Here is an 18,543-nt window from a genome sequence, read left to right on the forward strand (position 1 = left end):
AGATAGCTTCTTTTACCGCCTCAACTTTAGCCAATAAAAGAACTGCAACATCCAGAGGCTTTGAAAAATTAAGCAACGCCCTACCTTTATCGTTCCTTAAGAGCCCACTTATACCGCTGAAACCCCTCGCGACTGCACCATCGACATTAAACTTAAGAAAACTTGGTGGAGGTGGTATCCTCCTCCCAACGATCCTTTTTTATCCTGAAATCGAATCATACAATGAATGTACACGTTCATCAAATAAATAAAAAACCGACTGAACTATATTATCCCGATTAAATCAATTTGATTTACTTCAATTTAATGGATTAACCGATTTTTTAAGAGCCCTTTTTTCAATTTGTGGGCTAAGATAATTAGTGAAACGGGTCAAGCCCTCTGTTTTGAAGCAATATAGTGGCAGCAAATTATAATAAAATTTTATAAAGCATATGTATGTTATAATAACCAGTGAATTATATGTATTTATTCAAATTTTGAATTAAATCAAACTAAAAATTTAAGTGGAAGTAGCTTTGTTATTAGAATACAATAAAAAATGGTCCTTTGGGAGTTTTACTACCATTATATTATTTATGACCCATCAAAAACAACTTTAATTATTTTTTTATTTAATTCTTTATAATCTACAATTTTACATTAAAACATCTTGAATTTTTTTTTGAATTACAATAACAGGGCAAAGCACGAACAACCAATGTAACTAATACGACTCGAATCCAGGTCTCACTTGGGGCGGTGAACACCCTTAACCATTACGCCATCACATGGGGTTCTAGGCCTCTTGAATTTTAGTACCTTACTTCTTTACTAGTTTTATTATAAGTTTAATTAATAATAAATAAATTTAAATTAAATTTTATAAAGTATGATAAAAATATATAAATTTAACAATAATTATTTGATTATGTTTTATGTAGTACAAAATTATATTGTTTATATGAGTTTTTAAATATATATAAATCTTATTGTTTAAGCTATATTTTTGTATATAAGAAGTAAACATAATAAATTAAAAATATTTTTCCCAATATGTAGTCGCAAGTTTGTCTCTTTTTTTTCCCCTTATATTTAATTCTTTCTAATTCGGTTTCAACCTATGACTCAATAGGAATACAAACTCCCTTAAATGTATTATTTTAAAAATAATAATAATATAAATTAATAATCTAAAATTTTCTTAAAGCATGGATGGGTATGAATACACAAACAAATGTTCGAATTTAATTTTTTAAAGATAAACTTTCGAGTTTGTAATTTAAAATAAATTACATCTATATTTTTTTTACGAAATTAATATATACTTAGATATTAATTGATAATAGTTTATCAAATTAAACTAAAAATGTTACCAAATTTAATATAGAAATTTATAAACTATATAAAAAAGATATAAGAAAATTTCGGGGGGTCAAACACAAATTGTGATATTTTTAGATTTTAATTATAATATTAAAATAAAAAATAAAAAAATTTAAGGGGCTAAAATAAATATTTTTAAAATTTAGAGGGGCTACCATCCCCCTAAATCCGCCTTTGTTTAGGTAAAGGAAGTTCGTATAATAGTGCCGAGAATTTAGGAGGGATGGTCAAATATCAAGGTAGATGCTTGATGGTGCTACAGATATTTTGACCGACGTTACTTAAATTGGATCGGCTAGCCCGATCGATTGGATCTATAGCAAACTTGGATATCAGTTCGGAGAGAGGGGTTAGATCAATTGACCTATGAACTGGTAGAAATAGGTTGAACTGATTTTTTTTTCTATTTTATGATTTTAGATACCACTTTTGACTGAAAACAATTTATGTACTTCAGTTAAAAAAGCAATATAGCTTAGAGCCTATTTTGTATTTATGCATTTACTTTATTTTTTGTATAATTGTTTGGTTAAATTGAACAAAATTGATAGTTTTGTTTGGCAAATTGGTACCTCTTTTAATTAAGAAAATATTTAAGTACGTAAGCGAAAAAGAAGTGGTATAGTTTAAAGATAAATTTTGTAATTAAGCCTGAAATAAAGGGATTAAGTTTCTAATTCCATAATAGTAGAGAAACTGAAAGAAAAATTAAACCTAGATTTTACATACCTACGAGGGAAATGAAAAGCAACAACCAAAGCAAATATTCTTACAAATTAAAACATGTAACTACAAAAATTGTCACTTTTGTCTGCCTCATATTATATTTTAGTCATTTATGTTTGGAATGTTAAAGTTTTAGTCACTTACGTTATCGTTTTGTTACGAAGTGGTCACCTACCGTTAAACTCCGTTATCTCCCTAATGGTAGTTCTACATGGTAGTCCAATTGGGCTTAAACGCCACCTTGAATGTCCAATTACTGGGATAAAAATAAGTTTTTAATTAACTAAATTTAATTTGAACTGCCACGTAGGATATTTAAGTTGGCATTTAAAACCCATTTGAACTGCCACGTAGGACCGCCATTAGGGAGATAACGGAGTTTAACGGTAGAGTGACCACTTCGTAACAAAACGATAACGTAAGTGACTAAAACGTGTAACATTTCAAACATAAATGACTAAAATATAATATGAGGCAAACAAAAGTAACTATTTTTGTAATTTACCCAATTAAAAACACTAATTATCTAATTATGCTAGATACCAAATTTAATAGAAAGAAAATTCAAAAAGAAATTTAGAGGTAAGCAAATAATAGAATGGAAATCCGAGTTGAAATCAATTACATGAAAGTTAAAAATAATTCCGATAATATATTTGAAAGTTAATATTTATATCTATTCCATAAATTGTAAATCAATTCGTTCAACCAGTTAAATAAAAAGGTAATGAGTTTGATTTTGTGGTTCAACCGGTTAAATCAGAAACTAACTCATCTAATTCCTGTTAACTTTTGAAGGTACGTCAAATTCAACTAAATTGTGTATCCAATGTAGCATAGCTTATTTCCTCTTGTGTACGAGCCATGAAGATGTAATTTCTCAATTAGGCAAATAAAAAGAATTAAAAAATTCTAGCATACAATTTCTCAAAAATAAAATTGAAAACTTATATTTATCAAGTATAATAAAAATGAAATAAAAACAAAAAAATTAATTAAAAAGTTGTAACATACAAATTTCAATTATGTATGTAAGATGCTTACATATGACTTCAAAACAGATCCTATATATAATTTCCTCCCATATTCCTTAACTTTACTTATCTGAGTTAAAAGTGGGTGCGCCCTTTCCATCCAAGACTTTCAAAACCTTGGCTTCTTCATTAAACTTCATTTGGATTGGATCTGGAGCGTCGTTTTCAATTGTTCCTAATCTTCCTCTGCCATTTTTATTCCTCTTTATATAATTTGAAACCCTACACAATTTAGCGAATATTTTGGGAGCTGCTTTCGGGCCGTGCATATTAAACTTCAAAATTCATTTTTTTATTGATTCATTCACTAGAATAAACGAATTGTTTGCACTCAAAGCAACCCCATTAGGAAAAGTTAAACTGTCATACAAAACAAATACGTCTCCTGTATAAGGATTATATTTCAACAGCTGTCCAATTCTATCACTGGAACTTATAAGAAAGTCAGCATCCCTGCACAATTAAAAAAAATTATTCTTTCTATATGAAAAATCTCTATATGAATTATTTATATATAAATTCTCCTGTTAATTATTTATATGTGAATCCCCCTAAATAGATTTAATGATTAATGATAATTTAGAAGCAAAAACAGATGTACCTTCTTTGAAAAAGAATGCTACTATCAGTAAAATAAATCATTTCGGTGCTTGTATCGATGTCTAAGTCATTTTTAAATTTGAATGGAACTCCTTCTGTCAAAATAGCCAGTTTTATAGCCGAGCCACCGTTTGGTCCATCAACTAAAAGACCAAAATAGGCATCCGTTATATACAAAAGACATGTTTGAGTATCGAATTTCAAGCCCAATGGTCTTCCACATATCAGTTCAATGTTTGAATCTCTTATGCCCACATAATTTCCTTTCCCTGATCCAAAAAAAAAATCAAAAGTTAAAAACCTTTTGATGAAAAATAAATTTATAACTATAAAATAAAACTACAAAAATATATAAAATAAAAAAAATGAATAAGATGAGAATATACGTAAACGGTGAAAGGATGACAAAATCTTACTAATCAAATTTCGGCTTCCATTTTAATATTCTTTCGTCGGATATATCAACATATGGTCCTTTACTTTTACAATCAAAGACAATACTTTCCGATTGTAAAAACAAATTTACCTTTTATTCTCTCATAAATTTAACGCTCTACAAACTATCTTTTTCCATAGTAATTGCCATTGATTGAGTTTCACAACCTAATAAACTTACCATAAATTAAAAGAATTACAATTACGAAATCTTACAACCTTATAGAATAACCATATACTAGTAGATTTATATATGGTTTTTATTGTATAAGAATTTCTTAAAATATTTTAAGAAAATTGTATTATTAATGTGTATTTATAAGTTAATAATATACTCAGTTTAACTATAACTTAACTTCAAGGATTGACACCTATCATTCTCTTATATTGACATCTATCATTCTCTTAAATCGACACTTGTTGAATTTACTTTGTGTGTGTGTTTTTTTTTACCTTTTCCTCTTTAGTTTTACTTTTTATTGGTTTTTTTTTAATGTTCTGTACAATATAACGAATATATGTGTTGTCTCTTATCAATTTATTTAAAAAATTAAAATTACATATATAAAACTTTAAATTGATTATACCCATTTAAAAAATAAAAAAATAAATATTTTTATATTTCATAAATATAATTATTAATTTTATAATAAATACATATAAAATGGTTCACAAAAAAGAATTTATGAAAAATGTTTTTAACATTTTTTATGTTTGGTTAGTAAAAAATAACCTACTAATAAATAGAAAACAAAATCTCCTCAAAAGAAAAATAAATAGAAAATTTCTTCTAGAAATTATCTTTTCCTTTTCAAAAGCATAACACAACTTCTAAGTTCTGAACTAGAGATCCTTATAATTTAACATAAATTTTTTTATTAAAGCTTGACGTAATTTAAGAAAAATATTATTTTATAATAAATATTAATTTTTTAAAAAACTAGAATTTTTAATTTTTAATATTATAAAATTTGATATTATTAAACATATATATTTAATAATATATAATATAATAATCTTAGTCTAGTTACGAATAATTATTTATCACTACAATTAATAGTATTTATTGTGTTAATAAAATATTATTCGTTATTACATTTTATTTTTAATAATAAATAATATTTATTGAAAATATTTTAGCTACTATTTTAATGATAAATATACAGATTATCATTTATAAGTACATTTAATAATAAAAATTTCATAATATGAAATATTAATATTTTAATAGTACGAATAGTATTTAAGTATTTATTTTTAATATTCTAATATTTTTTTACCATATTGCTATTTGATTTAAAAGATAAAAAGTAGATTTTCTACAAAGTAACAATTTTTCCATTAAATCATCCTAACATTATAAATTTTATATTTTTCCAATAATATTTCATCTTTTTGAGAAAATGTTTTTTTAAAGATAAATTATTTTAAAAAAGATGAACCTTTTTGATATACATTTCAATAAAGGATGAGATAAGGAGAAAAATATGATGGTATTAAGAAAGGTTAGTTCACCTAAACAAGCGAAGAACCAGAGAAAGAAGGTAAGTGAGGAAGAAGATAAGGTAGCAAAGGAGGTTGAATTTTGTGTAGTGCTTAAGGTTGCTGAAAGACTTAAAGGATCAATTCCTCCTTCATCAAGGTGGCTGATATAGTGACCAATTGGGCAGGAGAGGACTCTCTGGACACTTAGGTGGAGAATATGCCAAATATTGTAGTTTAGGAGGTAGGCAGAAGGCCGTCCATGAGAGTTTCTCAAGTATCTTCTCATGATACCATGTGTCGCGCCAGAAAAGGTATCACAAATCTAAAATTTCAATTACATAGTTGGACAAAATCAAAATTTATTCAACTTTATTTTACACTTTTAAAATGTAAATTAAAATATAAAATTAGTCACTTATAGTAACATAAATCTACATTTTAATTCTCGAATTTTTAAAAATTATAATATAATCACTAATGTTATTAATTTATTATATTATGATAATTAAATCATTACTCTCGTTCAGGGTGTAACCGCAAGCTGAAATAACACATTAACTTAATTTTAAGTGTCGAAGCTATTTTTTTGAAAAACGGGTATCGACTTTGGTTTTGGAAATGGAAACGAAAATTGGGAGTCGCCACCAATCTTTTTTGTTTAGGTGTGATTGGATCACCAAGAAGTTTGGTCATTTTAATAAAACATTTTGGTTTACTAAAACAACGATTTTGGTCTACGAAATTGGAGAAAACGAGTTCGGGAGTTGGTTACGTGCAAGGAAGGATTAGCACCTTCGTAACGCCCAAAATTGGTACCTAATTGATTAATTAATGTCTTAATTTCGAAAATTGAAAAGATTTAAAATAAAATTTGAAATACGATCCCTTTTTATGAATGTTTGGATGTTTTGAAACGGATATTAAGATTCTCTTGTTTCGAATAAATAAAATATCACATCCAGCACGTAGGACACGACATTTCAGACCTTCGATACCAAAATAATCTCATGATTTCCAAAACTTATGCATTGAAATTTTTTTTAAAAGGATATTCGGTTGTTTGGTCAAACAGTAAATCGAAACCCAGCACGTAGGGCACGATTTCTCGAAATTTCCAAACACGAAATATTGCCTTATTTGCAAAAAATCTTATCTCGAGGTAATAAGATGTCATATCCAGTAAGTTGGGGCACAACACCTCAAATCTCAGAGAGTAAGCATTTTATTTAAAACTCGTATTGTAATTTAAAAGAATATGCTGTTATTTAGGTTAAATGAGAAAAATCAAAACCCAGTAAGTTAGGGCACCATCTATCGAATCGCTAAACACCAAACTTCGCCTTTGTTTTATAAAGTCGACCCAAAATACATTAATTTGACTCGGAATGAAATAGAATCATGGATTTTGGATTAACAAGTTGAAAACTACAATGTGACAATTGCAAATAACAAATAAACATGGAACAATATACATGGATAAGATACTATGCAAATGGGTAACAATAATATGAAAATACAAACGAACGAATTATAATACACAATGACAATAATCACATAACATATGTCACTTAAATACCAACATTAATAATCAAAAGAATGAAATAAACTACATGAAACCTTTTAAAATAAATAATGAGACAATTTTAAATAAATAATACATAGAAACAAGTTTAAAATAGGTATTATAAAGAAAACAAATTAAAGGGAGTGGTATAATACAATCTAAAGTAATTAATACACAAAATGATTTTAAAAAATCAACTTGAAATGAATTGTGTATATGACAATTTGAAAGAATACATAGAATATCTAAAATAAATAATATGTGAAAAACAAATTTAAAAATATATAATATATAAGAAGTATGTAAAACAATTTAATATAAGTAATATATATGAAATCTTAAGGTAAATAATGATAAAAGGTTTGCAATAAATAATAAAAGAATTTAAAATCATTTACATATAAAATAGTATAACAGAATAACATATAAAAACTTAAACTAGATAATATATAAGATGGTTTAACATAAATAATGTATAAGATATTTAGAATAAATGATATGAAAAGAGTAATTTGAGATAAAAATAATGTATAAAAACCGTTTAAGCAAAAAGTATGTGCACATATATATAATAATAATTTAAAGTACAAAGATACATATAAAAATTTCAAAATGAATACTAGGTATGATGATTTAGAAGAGATAATATATGTAAGATATTTAAAATTGATAATAACTTAAAATACATTATATGTTCAAAATAATGACAATAATAATAATAATAATGTAGATAAAAAACAAGAAGAAAGAGAAAATATTTAATATGACAGAATCAATATAAAATTAATTAGTTTAATAATATGATGATAGTACTAGTAATAATACAATAATAATAAAGTAGAAAACAATAATAATAATAATAATAATAAAATATAAGTAATAGTAAGAAAATAGTAATAATAATAAATGGTAATAATAGAATTAATAATAAAAATAAAGTCGATTGATTAATAACAAAATGTCGAAATAACTAAAAGGGGACTAGATTGAATTTTAAAACAAAAATTTGGGGCGAATTTGAAATAAAAAGAAAGGGGAGGACCACGTTGAAAGGCGCGGATGACGTGGAGGGACCATACGAGGAAATATTCCCACCCCCAAAACGGCGCCATTCACATAGGGATTAAAATGAAACAAAAATAAAATTCTAGGGAGAAATTAAAAACAAAGAAAAGCTGGATTAAAACACCATAGAAATGCGGAAGGACCGCGCACGAAATTATCCCTTTCACAACAAAACACATGGATCCTCAGGTATCGGGTCGGGTTGAAAACGGGTTGGCCAAAACGGTGCCGTTTTGGCACCTAGACCCCCACCCAAAAACGACGTCGTTTATGGGGTTCTACTTAAGCCCCAAATTTTTTTTTTTTAAAAAAAAAAAGAAAAAATCCTTCATTTTCTTTCTTTTTCAGGAGCAGACAGCGGCCCCCCTCCATTTCTCTGCTAGGGTTTCGAAACCCTAGCTTTTGCTCCACCATCGCCTGTCCACCGCCCACCGCTCCTCCGCCATGGACGGTGGTCGGAGTTTGGCAAATCAGGCCTTTCCTCTTGTTTTAGCCCCGTAAGATCCATGCCCGAAGATCTAGCGCTTGCAACTGCAAACAAAAATCAGTGAAGGACTCCCGATCACTGTTGGGTTTGATTTCGGCGAAGGAGACGAAACTCTGACGACCTAAAACAGTTCAAGTGAGCCCTTTTTTCTCTTTTATTTTTTTTATAACAAATGCTAAATAAAATAAGGAATAGAAATGAAAAATAAATAAAAACCCCGCCCCAATCGAGATAAAAAAAAAAAGAGAAGGAAAATCACCTTCTGAAAAAATTTCTTTTCACACTTTTCGCTTGCTTTTTGTTAATTTTTTGTGTGTTTTATTGAAATCATCTGTAAAAAATTACATTGTGCCTTCGAGGCTCTCTTATAGCCGATTCAAAGGCTTTTGTCTATATTTTGCTACTGTTGCCGTTGTCTCTGCTTTTGTTTGCTTGTTGCTTTGGTTTTGCAGGTGCTGTTAAAGGAGGCCGGTGGCAGCGTTGCAGGAGCAGTGGTACGGCGCACATGGGTAGCGGCGCACACTACTGTTAGGGTTTCTTAGATGCTGAAACTAGTTTAGGTTTGGGCCATTTTGGGCTTGTTTTAGTTTGGATTTGGCTGATTGGGCTATTAAGGTTGGGTTTAGTATGGTTTATTAGGCCCGGTCAAATTTGGGCATTTACATTAAGTTAAATTAGACAGTTAGTCTTTATATTTTTAATTAAGTCTTTCTCTTTTATTTATTTTTTTATTTTCCTTTTCTTCTTCTTCTTCTTCCTTCCTTTTTCTTTGGTCATGTCGACTAATTCCAGTTGGCCTAAATCTGAAGTTGAATATCTTTGTCTAAAAATAAATCCCCTCAATAAAGCCTCTTGTTAAACATAAAAATTTTAAAATTTCCCTTAAGTGAATCTAATGGGTTTATTTATTATTAAAGTCATTTTTATATGGATTAGAATTTGATACATTGGGAGTATTTTTTTTTAATTCACAAGCTGTTTTAAAAATATATCTCTCTTTTATAAATATTTTTTTTAATATTTTACTATACCCTTATAGGATATTTGTCAATCTCTTATCTTGGAGATCATTAACAGTGTATTAAAATATTTTCCCTACATTAAAATAAATATTTCCCAACAAATTGAAAATAAATTAAAAAATATTTATATATTTATATAACACTAAGATAGTTGCAACTTAACAAGCAAATGTCTCTAAAATAGTAGTAAAATTAACAATAGGATAAGAGTTCTAAAATATCCAAACGATAACAACAAAATAGCAGTAATATAATAATAAAATGGCAACAAAACACCAACAAATAATAACAAAATAAATAAATAAATAAATAGATTTGAACCTCGCTCGGGATTAAATTTTTTATGTATAAACTCATTTTTTAATTTATATTTTTATTCAAATCATTCTATTTTTTAAACGACTTGATGACCCTACGATATAGTCGTGAATATCACATTCTTTCACGCATAAGTAAATAAACAGTAAATAGAAATGTTGACCACAGCAAAAGAAGAGGCAATTTTGACTTAATTTTGCCTTTTAAATATTGTTAAAAGTAAATTATTTTTTTTCACTCAACTATTAATAAGTTTATATTTTTATCATTTAATTATAAAAAAATTATAATTTGATCACTCGACTATTCAAAATTGATCATTTAAATTACCTCTCCATTAACTTGCTAATGGACGTCAATTGGGTAATTAAGTCACTATTCCTGAAATATATTTAAGTAAACTACATTATTAGTCACTCATTTATTAATAAATTTTCATTTCAGTTACTTACTATAAAAAATTACAGAATGATCATTAACAAACTTATGGCATGACACATTAACTCATTTTCTTAGTACCTAATTTGGTTCGTGGACCATAACTAATTTTTTTTATAATTTTTAAAGTTTTTTAAAGGTAAATCTAAAAAAGCTCTAAAATTATTTAAAAAATAAAAATATCAGAAAACTCATAATTTGTTTTTTGAAATTATAAAAGCATTTCTTAAAATTATAATTATGCAAAAAAATATTAAAAATACATAACATTTAAAAAAAAAGAATGAAAACCATGCAAAAAATATTAAAAATTCTTACTAGCAAGTTTACACTTTTATCGTCCAATTATAAAAAAATGAATGAAAACCATGCCATAGAAGGGCCGGTTAAACAAACATGTCCAACTATGTGTACTTCACTCGATTCCTATCTAAATCTTTCTTCAATTTTTTCTTAGATAGCATGTCATCCAACAATCGGTGGCACTCATACTCCGCATCAATGTTACTAGCTCTTATTACTACATGATTGTTGATTGGAAGGTTTGCTATTAAAGCAACATCTTCTAGCATAATAGCTGCTTTCTTGCATGGAAATTGGAATGTATATGTTTTTTATGTCTATCTTTTCAATAATGTAGCAACCAATTTGGGTATGATAATAAACTAACACTATTCAAGTATTCTAAGATGCATACATTAGGCTCTAGAAATTTTTAAATTGTGTTAAGCACAAACAATTCGATATTTTCGTTGTTTAAAATATACAAAAGAATAATATTTAATTTGGGAAATCTTAAAAACATTTCCACAAAAATTATAGGTTTTTTTAAAAAATGAGTTGGAAATTTGACATGGTTGGCAATGTGTTATTTTTGAAAGCTCGATTCAACCATACCAAAAAAATACAAAATAACAAGTCTTTCTAGAAAATTGGAGAGAATTTTGGGCGGGAAGGAAAGAGAAACGAGTTGAGTATTAAAAGAGTGGAAGTCAACTCTCATGGTTGTCAACTTCCACTATATTAAATAGGCTAGTTGAGTCAACAAGCAGATAAATTTTCTAATCAAACTTCACAACCTTGAACTCGATTTTCATGGGTGTTAAGATCAATAGCGGATCTAAATTTTTTTTAACAAGGGTTAAAATTTAATTATAAATTTTCATAGATCAAAATATATATTTATTATGTATTAATTTATAATTTCATTATTTTTGAAGGGATTAAACATAATTTTTTTATTTTTAGAGGGCTAAAGTGTAATTTTACTATTTACTAATTTATAATTTTTTTATTTATAAGAGGGTTGAATTGAAATTTTTTCATTTTGAGAGACCAAAGTAAAATTTCATCATATTTGACTTATAATTTCTCTATTTATAAAAGAACTAAATTGAAACTTTTTCATTTTTAGTGAGAGCAAGTCCACTGTCTACCCCTACACTTTATATTACTTTTCTCTTACATGCATGACATAAACTCCTATAATGATTTTGAGCTTTCCTTACAAACTCTTATGATAATTTGATCTCCCTCAAAATATCGAAATACCCTTAAAAGAAAATAAATTGTGAAAAATAACTTTTTATTCCACATATTTTAATAAATAATATAAAAAAATTACCATCATGTCGCAGCAAAGATTCTTTATTTCTTTCTTTAAAATAAATTTATCATTGTCATTATTTTAAACATTTTTATTTACATCAAACCAAACATTAAATTTTTTTTACAATAATATTAAATAATTAATTTTTAAAAAATACTTTCTCACAACATTTTTCAAAAAAGTAATGAGAAATTAACATAAAATAATCGTGACCGCAGTTCATAGTTGCAGTGGATTTGGAGTCGAAGGAAAAGAAAGAGAGAAACATAAATAAAATTTGCTAAACTTTATTCTTATTGTTTATTTTTGGGGAGGTTAAGATTTTGGTAAAAGGGGATTTGCACAAGGATAGAGATGATGACCTTAACCGATGGGCTTCTCAAGAAAAAAATTAATTAAAAATATAGAGATTAATCATATAATTTAATCTAAAATTAAATTTTGATTGTTGATGTTAATATGTCACATCAATTTGCTTTTATATCTTTAATAGGAGTTAACGATTTAATGTTCATGTAATAAATTAATAATTTTAATGACTATATAAAAAGAAATTAAAAAATTAGTTACCAAAATATAATTTTATGTAAATTGTAATTTACTCTAAAATATATTATTTAAAATAAATTTTATATATTTTTTAAATTAAGTTTTATAATCTTAACCATATAAAAATTATTATTTTATAATATGATGACATAACGGAGGAGGCCATATTTGACCAAAAATTTTAAATCCCCGCAGAAAGAAAGGTCAAATCCAAATCTTACCAAACCTCCAACAAATCTAATTAAAAAGTATATGAGATTAAAGACAAATAAAAAAAAGATAAATGAAATAAATAAAATATCATGTTGTCAGTATAAGAAGGATTTGAATATATTAAATTGTATTATCCTCTTATTTAACGGTAAAGTGTTATAAGTAATTTTAAATTTTATATTAAAAAAATAAATGAAATAATAGCAAGTCATTATCATAAATAATAATAAATACAACTTGTTTCAAGCGAAAAAAAAAAGTCCCAATACATTTTATTTTATTTTTAAAAAATTACATAATTATACCTCTAATTATTTTGAAGCAGACGTGGTGTTACAAGCTGAGACTTTAGCTCCAGCAATTTTAATCGAGAGATAATATTACCGGCTGACGTTTTAGTTTCATCAACATGCAAATTTAATCGAAAGATTATGTTACGGGATGAGACTTTTAACTCCATCAACGTGTAATCAGAGGTAGATTACGAATAAAGCCTAAAACAACTTTAACACTGTTAACTGCAGCAAGTCCCCCAAATTTGCTAATAACATTGTCTCCTTCTTGGTTTCCTGCTAAATCTGATAGTCCTCTTATCACTATCACTGGATACCCATTTGACAAGCTTGTCTGCATCCACATCCCACCATTATATATCAAATATAAAAACAAGGCAATTTTGTTTCTTATTAATTGGAGTTTAAAGTTCAATTTGTTTATGCACTAATATGATGGTAAAAATTTAGTTTTTTTAATATTTTTATAACCTGATTACTAGGTCCAAATAAACATCATTTAGAATAGTTTTTACACTGTTTACAGCCACAAAGTCTCATAAAATGGTCTTAGAATTCGACTAATATGTAAAGTTATTATTATTGTTGAACAATTTTTATTATAGGTTTTGATTATGTCTGTTTTTGTTTTTTTATATAATGTCTAGAACTACTTATATTCTCTCCCCAATCCATAAATAGGAGGATAATGTGTTTCAGTGCACTCAAACTCATGTTCTATTGCATTGGCAACAATGTTCATGCCAATTGAGTTAAGACTCAATCGACATATGTAAATTTATTATTGATTAAACATGACTCGTTGAATTTTTACCCCATTTTAATTAATCGTGTTATTAAAAAATAGAAAAGAAAAAGCATATTCAATAATTAAAGATTTATAATTAATTTGTGTTATTAATTCAGATTAAACTTCTATGTCCAAATGTAAATTAAATAATTTAAAAAATATTTTTTTTAATAATTAATTGTGCTATCAGTTCAGATTAGACCTGCTATGTCCAAATTTAAACAAGTTTAAAAACATTTTTATTTTAACTTTCAATTATAAAAATATATTAATATAAAACTATATATGTTTGTGACGGTTGGGCCAGACTAAGCTTCAGCTTGGCTTAAATCTTTTTTCTCATAGTGTAATCTAATCCAGATCATAAACACCTCGAATTCAAAACTAATAGTATCATTATCAAAATGGAGACCAAATTATGTGAAATTGCATTTATGGATTAAATCTTAAAATTCAGCATAATTGAGAGGACTAAAACCAAAATTAGACCAAAAGGAAAAAATAAAAGCAAGAGTGTTTTACCATGGCTACTCCTGCGCTCTCCATATCAGCCGAAGAACCCCAAATTTTTGGAAAAGGAAGTCCCTGTAAGCTGCATTATCCAGAAAAATGTTGGATGTTGAAGCCCTTAGTCCCACCACTAGCTTGGGTTTTTCCGTTAGGCACAAGCTTGAATTCACACACTGCTCTAGTTTCATACCCTGATGCAATTAACCCATCGCAATGAGTTGCAGATATCGAACAGTAACACAAAAGATAACCATAAATAAATCTATCTAACCTCCAAATTGGAAGCAAGCTGAAGCCATTGTAGACTTATATTTGCCCAAAGCAGTGATTCAGCAACGTTTGGTTCCCCTGCCACTGAATAGTATTCCTCTTCCATGTACCCAATATGACCTAATAGATTGGTTCCATTCCCTTTTGGGACATTGTAGTCTCCAATTTCCAGCTGAGCAACATCAGCAGAATCCAGGGTTCCATTTGTGTTCTATTAATAACAGAACAATCCCACAATTAGCCTAAAATCGTCTCCGAGAAACTCGAAAAAGAGATCGAAATCGATATATATATATGGTGATGGTGATACTTACAAGCCATTCCCAAAGTCCAGTATGAGCAATTTGGTTTGGGATGGTAACATCTCCAATGGACATGGAGTTATTTGTATTGCCGGCAATGCCGAAATGGATAATCCCTTTTATATCAAATAGGTCAACCATTTGTTGTGTGGCTGCAACTGCATTAGTCTGGTTTTGAGTCAACGGTGTCAGAAACTGCCACTGATAAACCGAAAAACAAAGATCTCAATGCTTTAAAAAAAAAATGTACCATTCCCTCCCCACATCGGACATACACGACTTTTCTCCCACGAACCACTCCAAACCGAAATCTTCTTCCTGCAAATAGCCAGAAAATCCAGATTAACCAATACGTCGAGATGCAGTATTCGGTAATCATATTGGACTCATTAGACCCGAAACTCGAGAAAGATGAAACTTGACATACCTGAGAGATCGATGAAAGGGAACTTGGGATCAGGTTTGAAAGAACCTGAAGCGAAAAATGCATCTTCCTCAGTGGCAATCACTGTGATGAGGCCAATGTATGGGCCTTTTCGGTTCACCTCTTTGATTTGGTTCAAGGATTTGATTCTATTTCTGGATATGGCTGAAGCAAAAGCAAGTAAAGAGAAGGTCAACAGCAGTACCAAACATGGTTTAAGTTGTGTTGCAGCCATGGGTTGTAATTAAACAAGCAGCTTAATGAAGATACTTCGTTTAATTTTCCAGTATTTTAAAGGGATGCCACATATCGCTACTAATGACTTCATTTTAAATGGAGAAGATGATTGGTGCCGACATGTCAGTTTGTTTGGCTGTTGAATAAAAAAAAGTGTCGCATGTGTTAAGCATGGAGCGCTCCAAATGAGATATAAGATATTGTTATTTATTTATTGGATAAATTCTTAAAATAATCACTTTTATTTGTTTTAGGTTATATTTTACTCACTTATGTTTGAAATATTACGTTTTGGTTACTTACGTTATCGTTTTATTATGAGATGGTTACTTTGCCGTTAAGATCTTTTAACTTCTAAATGGCAGTCCGACGTGATAGTTAAAATGGGCTTTAAATGCTAATGTTGATGTCAAATAAAAAAAAGTAATTAATTTTTTAATTAAATAAATTTAATTTATTAATTTTTCTAAACGAATTAACGAAAAATTTTAATTTGGTATCCGGAAATAATCAAAACCAATGGATTAGATTAATCATTGAATTGGAAAAAAAAGAGTTATTGGTCTAATTTTTCTTTTAGTTTTCGTTTTCATTTTGATTAAAAAAGTCATCCATTTTCATAGTCATCTTTATTGAATTGAAACAATAGAAATCAAATTGCGTGCTCCATCAATCGGTTGGATTTTTTATTCAAAATGGAAGAACAAATGATTGATTTAATGGAGGGTCCAGGCATGGATTACAGTAAGTAATGGATTTTTTTGTTCTTTACTTAATTTTTAGGTTCAAATATTATGGTTTTTTTTTTGCAAGAAGGTGGTCGATCGTGTCATGTTTTTCAATATATGTGATAGACAAAAAGGACATGCTTTATCTTTGTTTATTTGTATATTGTGGGCAACCACAATACCAACTAGGTATAGAGGTTGGTGCATCTTCTTCTTCTTCTCCTTTGTCGTTCTACTCTTCTCTTCTCTTTTATGATGATAACAAAAAAAAAAATCCAACTGATAATTTTTTTAAACTGGAGAAAATTGGGTTTTAAGGTAAAATTTTGTGTTCTATTTTCATAAAAAAATTAACTTTTCTCATCCCAGCTACATGTCCATGTTGGCATTTAAAACCCATTTTAACGGTCACGTTGGACTGCCGTTTGGGAGGTAACAGATCTTAATGGCGAAGTGACCATTTCATAATAAAATGATAACATAAGTGACTAAAACGTAACATTTCAAACATAAATTACTTAAGTGTAATTTGAGGCAAATAAAATTAACTATTTTGTCAATTTACCCTTATTTATATTTGTTATTTTAAATTTTCATACTAGACAATGTAACCAAATTCGCACCTATTTTCAATTTTACCGATGGCTCAAACAATAATTAATTAATTAATTAAAGTTTATAAAAATTAAAAAATAAAGTATAAAAAAGGTTAATTTATTATTTGCCCCCAAAATTGCAATCAATTATCACTTTGGTAATTAAAGAACTCTTTTTATCAATTTGGGTCATGATGTTTTCAAACATCAGGGACGTTATCCCAGCGGTTACTAAAAAAGATGATATGGCTTATGGCATGCTGGGAGTGCGTCACATCACCCAATTTTATGTATTTTTAGAATAAATGCAAAAAAAATCAGAAAATAGGAAAAATCATATAAAGTATAAGACTTTCCATAATTTAAAAAACATATTTTTCTTTCTAAAAATAAGAAAAAAACACACACAAAATAATATAGATATATGTATAGTACTTTTTATTAACCTTATTTTTTAAAATTTTAAAATTTATTTTCTCATAAAAAAACAATTACTTGTCACTTATTTTAAATAATAATAATTATGATCTTAATTCTAGAAAGTAAATGATAATAAAACTATTGTTATGAGTAATTAAAGGTGAAAGTTTATCTAAACAAATAAGAGTTTAAATGTAATTCAAAATGAATTACTATCAAATGACAAATAATCTTAACACTGTATTTTAACTTTATAATAAAAAACTCAATTGATATGGGCATAAGAAGACTCCACATGCATAATCCATAGTCGTACTGTACAATATTTTAAGTCTTCAATTGAATAATCACCATGGTCTATGACTTATGTGGTTGCTATATATAATTAATCAAACTTGAAAGTAACTAAATTTAAAATAATTAGATTTAAAATGAAAAAGGTTTATTGAAGAAAATATGACAACTACAAATTCATCTATACGAGAATTTATGACAATGACAACTCCAATTTGAAAAACAAATATAAACATACTGTAAAGTTTACAATTTTAATTTAATTCTTGACTATTGACCAGCCTTGGAAAAACCAATTTCATATAGTGTATTTAAAAAAATAATTTTTTTTTTCATAATTTTTGGAAATTTTTCATAATGTTTGTAATTTTTCTTTTTAATTTTTCATCGTGAAAAAAAAAATTAGAAAAATAGAAAAATATTTGAAGCGATTAAAAAGTATTATAGATATTTATATATTCATATTTTTTTTCTTTATTTTAATGATTTTTTCTTTTCCTTTTTGAACTTTCTCTATGTTTTTTAAATTCTGGAATTTTTTTTATAATTTTTCTTTTAATTTCAAATTTTATCTGATATTTTCCTGTTTTCTTTTTGCTATTTTCTGATTTTTTTTTTGCATTTATTTTGAGAAAAAAATATAAAATTAGGTGACAACTAGAATAACGTTTGAAAAGTTTAAGAAAACTTCAGGCAGCGTGCGACTTTAAGAAGCAAGTATATTAACCCTTTAAAAAATTATAAAACCAGCTGTTAATTTGGACCAATA

The 18,543-nt window shown here is 27.5% G+C and overlaps 2 long non-coding RNA genes and 1 pseudogene across 2 annotated transcripts; 1 reads left to right on the plus strand and 2 right to left on the minus strand.

Annotated features, from left to right (window-relative positions):
• Positions 1 to 3,082: 3,082 nt before the first annotated feature.
• On the minus strand, positions 3,083 to 4,420 carry LOC121207682 (uncharacterized). Its single transcript, XR_005902812.1, has 3 exons — positions 4,142 to 4,420; positions 3,727 to 3,994; positions 3,083 to 3,578 (listed from the first exon to the last, which is right to left on the minus strand). It is a non-coding gene; the product is annotated as an uncharacterized lncRNA (long non-coding RNA).
• Positions 4,421 to 8,422: 4,002 nt separating this feature from the next.
• On the plus strand, positions 8,423 to 9,462 carry LOC121207683 (uncharacterized). The gene is made up of 2 exons (XR_005902813.1): positions 8,423 to 8,896; positions 9,214 to 9,462. It is a non-coding gene; the product is annotated as an uncharacterized lncRNA (long non-coding RNA).
• A 3,694-nt stretch (positions 9,463 to 13,156) lies between these two features.
• LOC121207684 (bark storage protein A-like) lies at positions 13,157 to 15,843 on the minus strand (annotated as a pseudogene).
• Positions 15,844 to 18,543: the final 2,700 nt, after the last annotated feature.

This window comes from Gossypium hirsutum, chromosome A10 (genome assembly GCF_007990345.1).
Source record: "Gossypium hirsutum isolate 1008001.06 chromosome A10, Gossypium_hirsutum_v2.1, whole genome shotgun sequence".
Classification (NCBI taxonomy): domain Eukaryota; kingdom Viridiplantae; phylum Streptophyta; class Magnoliopsida; order Malvales; family Malvaceae; genus Gossypium; species Gossypium hirsutum.